The sequence below is a fragment of the Corvus cornix genome, chromosome 3 (assembly GCF_000738735.6).
Source record: "Corvus cornix cornix isolate S_Up_H32 chromosome 3, ASM73873v5, whole genome shotgun sequence".
NCBI classification, from domain to species: Eukaryota; Metazoa; Chordata; class Aves; order Passeriformes; family Corvidae; genus Corvus; species Corvus cornix.
In genome coordinates this window covers 13,045,881-13,051,306 of record NC_047056.1, presented here as the reverse complement: position 1 = coordinate 13,051,306, position 5,426 = coordinate 13,045,881, and positions in this window count along the sequence as shown.

The following is a 5,426-nucleotide window of genomic DNA, read 5'->3' as shown; positions in this document are numbered from 1 at the left end:
GAAAGAAAACAACTAAAAGTGGAGAGACTGAAGACTGGGTCATTATAATGGAACATTCTTCCCTATAATTTTTTGGTTCTTCAGTCAAGTCCTGGCATTTCACTGTATCCCACATCCTGTTGGTTAGAATGGAGCATCTCAGCTGTAGCAAATACAACTTCCTAAGTTTTTAGCGCTCAAACAGAGAGCTCCTGGGTTATCCTCACTTTTGTCTGTCAGAAGAGTCTGTAACCATTTGTAGCTTGGAGAGAATATGCATTAAGATCCAGCTGTAGCAGAATCAGCTTTTAATTCTTTTGATGAAACAGTGAATGTGGCCCTGTGAGTTAACTGGTGTAGCATAGGAAGCTGCTTCTCCCTACTCTCTGTGCCTCCATTACTAATTCTTTCAATTTTTATGGCTAGTGGGAAGTAATACTCTGTGTGTTAAGTAAAGGTTAACTATATTTCCAGCTTCAGCTCTGGATGGAGTTCTCTTTCCATCCAATTCTGGTTTGGAAAGGTTCACTGATACAGAGTTTGTGCTCTGCAGGGGTCCAGAGCTTCACTCCCATCTTATCTATCACATCTTAGGGAAATGATATGTGATACATATAACACAGACAGGACAGTGTTGTCTTAGGGCATTAATGCACTTTAATCTTTCAGACTGTAAGCTGATGACTCAGTTTAGATCTTGAAATAAAATAAAAAGACTTTTTCTGAGAAGTCACAGAACAGTGGTTACAAGATCTGATATCCTTGCACGTTCTGTCCTGGATTTGTGTGTGATATTTGAGTGGGAATGGGTGGGACTGTAAATAGCCAAGAAGGAGAGAGGGAAATTTTTGTATCTGCTCCCAGACTCAGTGGTTAACTAAGTGCTGGTTAATAATTAATGAAAGCACTCTTCTCAAAAGTGATGTTGAAGACAGAGTTCTAGCAGTCCAATGTATGGTATGTCATAAGGTGCTCCTAAATAAAACAGGAGCCAGATTTTGTTGCTGTCTCATACCATTACTGCTGTGTGGTTGTGAACCTCCCATTTTTATGCAGTGGCACAAAAGGGTGAAGGTTTGTGATAGAAGTTAGGGGCTGGTTTTGAAAGGTACCTATCTGTTTTGCTTCTTGGATGTTCATTGGAATTTAAAAAAAAAAGTTGCAGTACAGGAGGAAGACTGAGAGCTGTGAGAATGTAAGAGAGATGTATTTTTGTACACAGCTGGCCTTCCTTCTGTATGAAAATCCTTCATGCATTTGGTGGTGGTTTATGCTTGGATTTTCAGACTGACTGGCTTTTTTATAGCCTGCTCTCCTGAAATGTAAAGCACTGAGTTGCTTCTTTCAAGTGAAGATGTTCCATGTCAAAACTTATTTGGAATTCTAAATAGGCTTTTTTCCCTAAGGCAAATTATCAGTATTTTTTCCCCTCCATCTACAGACATAGAGAAATAAAACCAGCAGCTATCTCCATAGATGAAAATGGAAAAAGAAGTGATTTAAAGAATTGCTAAGTACCATAATTTGGTTGCAGGCATTGAAATTTTTTATGATAGGATTCTAGATTTAGAGAATGAAGTAGGGTTTTCTTGTTCTTTCATATTTTAAATTTGTAACTTCAAAAATGTTCCTAGAATAGGAAGAATTCATTCCCTTCTGAAATGAGGAATCATAATATGCTGGGAAGAAAAGGGCAAAAATTGAGAAATAAATCAACTGAGCACCTCTAAGAGGAATCATTTAAGTTATTTATCTGCAAAAAGAAAAAGAGTGGAGCAATTAGGAGAATGACATCATCTGTGTTCTGCAGTGGGTTCTTCTGCTCTGTTTGTGTGAGATATTTCTTAAACCCTCTTTGCCTCTGGTTTCTCTGAAACATTAAGAATTGCCTTCTGATCACTGCAGAAAGCTTTATGAGCCACAAAGGCTTGGGGTGATAAAAAAAACTTCCACTGAGACAAAAATGCAGGGGTGGACCTTAGCTCCCTGAAGTCTGTACAAGATTTCCTAGAACTCGAGAGGTACAAATGTGTTTGCACACAAAACCACCCCAACAATGCAGGCTTGGCTGCAAAAGAGCTGAAGAACTGTTGGTATCTTTGACTGGCTGCTTGATTGGAGTTTGTCCCTTCCTGTTCCTGGTCACCCTTTCCCTGTGCTGCACTTCCTCTGATCACCTGCAGTGGTTTGAGCTACTGCTGCAAAGGATTAGCTTTCATTTAAGAAGGTGGAAACTCATCATTTAAATCTCTTTTACTGTTCATCATATCCTCAAAACCGCAGGCATTCAGGTATTAAATGAGGGGAGGGCACAAGCATCCTGAGCATTTTTAAATCCAGTCAGGAAGGTATTTGGAAGGCTGAGGTTTGGACTGCATCGAGCCAGGGGAAGGAGCTGTCACTCAGCACAGATCTGTTTATAAATACTGCTCTCCAGAAGACAACTGACAATTGTAATGGGGCTAATTCTTCTAGCAGCACTGGCATAACACCATCAGGGCTGTCTGGCGCTGCACAGGGTATTTCTTCCATGAAAGAAAACTAATCCTGAGCAAGACAGTTTTAGTGTGACTTATGTTCCTTGAAGTGCTATTACAGCAAGTAAAACAAGTGGCATCATTTCTCAGTGTTTTAAAATAAGCTGCACTGAAATCAATATGGATTTATTCCTTGTCTCTTTCCACAGCACCCAGGAGGAGCTTTCCATTCCACTTTCAGACAAAAATGTATCTTCATTTAGTGCACATTATGTATTGCACCTGCTGTAAAACAGAACTGTGCATTTGACTGTCTTGAATCTCAGTCCTGCCCCCGAGCAATTGCAGCTGCCTCAGTGGTGATGACTGGTGCCCCTCACGGATCTAGTGCTAACTCTGATGCTAGGCTTAACACATTCTAATTTCCATTAAATGATGGTTTCACCTCCTTTTTCATATGAAAGTGTGATTTCTATTCATATTTTTTTCATTCATGATCTGAGTAATGCCTGTTATTTTTGTTTAATGTATATGAAGTCCTGTCTTGTTGTGTAAGATGTCCAAAGGCTGCATATGGGGACGTGGATTTTTCAGGACGTTATGGTTTGCAGTTTAAAAATCAGAAGTCAAATTTGGTTGTAGTGGGAGTTTGTTTAGCTGGAGCTGTATGAGAAGATTAGGACCTTACTTGTGTTTTTCCATACTGGAAGCAGACACTTCCCAAACCACTTCAGCTGGGGAGGCAGAGTGCAAAGTTTTTTCTTTTCAGTGGCATCTCCATGGTTCCAAACCCCTCATCTAAACTCTTAATGGGCTATGACTGGATAATTAAATAGCAGGGTTTAGGCCAGCTACTTCTGGTTTCAGCGTGGGATAAATGCATGTTTTGGAGTAACTTAATGTGGCATGGCTTTTGGGACAGCAGGTTCTTTGAGCAGGGACTTTGGGGCAACTTTGGGCCATAAATTGAAGCTTCACTAAGAAATGGCCCTGGAGCAAAACATACTGGTTTGAGCATCAAAGTGTCACCAGATTCTATGCTATCCTGAAGGCTGTAGCCACTCTTTCAGAGCCTTATTCCCAAGAAGCAGCTCAGCCAGGCCAAAAGCATCACATTTGGCCTTTTTAGAGAAAATTCCCTGACTGAATGGCAGGTCCTCAGCTGGCTGACGTAAGTAAGAACAATTGTAACAGAGCAGGGACTCCTTTTGTACTGCTGTAGCAGGTTTGGTTTGTAACCAGGCAGAAACACCAATTTAGTGTAGTGGTTTGGTCCAAAATACTCATTACTATTTACCTTCTGTGAGATAAGAATTAGGAGAAACGCAAAGCAGTCACCAAACTTGAAAGAATAGAAAGAAGTTTATTAACAGACCTAAAAGAAGAAAAAAAAGTCATACCACGCCTTCAGAACACTTCTCCTCCCCCCGCCTTTCTCCCTTCTTGCAGTGATAATGTAAAAAGACAGCCCTTGAGATGTTCAGTCTGTTTACCACTTCCATAATAACCTTGTTCAGTCCATTTAGGAAGAGGAGTCTCTTGCCCATGCTATGAAAACATTATCACAAGGAGCCAGCCGCCCGGGTTGGTTCTCTGCTCGCATGTGAGTCCCTTCCCCCGTCTTGCAGCTTTTCCCACAACTGCTTTCGAGGGTCCACTCTTGAATTGCTGGGGTAAAATTTTAAGGTTGAGCCGTTCAGAAACAAAAGTTCTCTTCACCCATCTCTGGGAGCATTTCATTTCTAAGAATAGAGGCCCTTCTCCTTCCCTGGAAGCAAAGGGTCTTCCTCATCTTCCTCTTTAGAACTATCTCTGGGAGCATCTCTAGGACCTGAGGTTTTCTCTTTTTCCATTTGGAGCAAAAGTCCTCATCACTTCCATCTCTCCCTGTTCAAACTTCTCATGAAATTACAGCTGCGTCAGCATCTGCTTATCTCAGCACAGGTGCTTTTGCTCACAAGTTGAATGCTCCACCCCCCATGCCTTCATGAAATTACAGCAGGTACTCTGATCTATCATAGCTTCACAACAGAATTTCAGCTTTAAGCATCTCCTCTTTCACTTCCCTCCGGTTTTCAGCTCTTCATAGTACTAAAAGGGTTAATCTCACCTAGGCCTTGCAGCTGGAATGTGGCTTATCGCTGTTGGTCACATGACCTCTGCCAGACAGCCGTGCAGCTTTAGCTGAATCTTGGCAGCTCTGGAGAGGGGGAGCCGAGCCGCTCCGGCTGCCCACAGCCCTGCTGTGGGGGGGTTCCGCGGGTGGAACAGGGCCCGTCGGCTCCAGGATGGCCGTGGCCCGACCCGGCCTGGCCTGAGCAGGGCCTGGGCCGGGCCCGCTGGCCCGCACACGGGGCCCGCAGCCACCTGTCCCAGCACCGGAAACAAGACAGAGAGAGTCTGCCTCGGGGTTTCCTGTTCTTAAGTGTGGATCACAGAGGCGGTCACAACTTTAAGTGGCTTAAAGAATTGTCCATATTCAAAGTGGCCAGCTGATAGGTTCTGTCAGGTCACAGAAGGAGCTGTAAGCACTCCTTTGCAAGAACATCACTTCCGGGACTATGCTTGCTAACCCATGACAACTGTTTATTATTATTATTGCAATAATCTGACATGCAGTTACTTGCTTACAGAAATGTTAAAACTATTTCTGGTTCTCTGTACCAAATAATTGCCTGTAGCCAGTACCAGAGGGTATCAGAAGTGAATCTGGATTCACCCAAGGCACTTGTCAAATCCAGATCTCAGGCTCCTGGGAGAGTTGCTCGCTACAGGATGAGATGCAGATGCTATCACTGGCTCACAGACACTTCATTAGTATTAAACCTTGCACTGCAGGTGGTGGGATTGGCTGTGTTTTGCTGAAACCAGAGAGTTATTTTGAAAAGGGAAGAGGAACTGATGGCGGTTTTTACAGCTGCTGTATAGCTAATTTCATACTTTTTCACTTTGTCATAGTATTTCACTGCA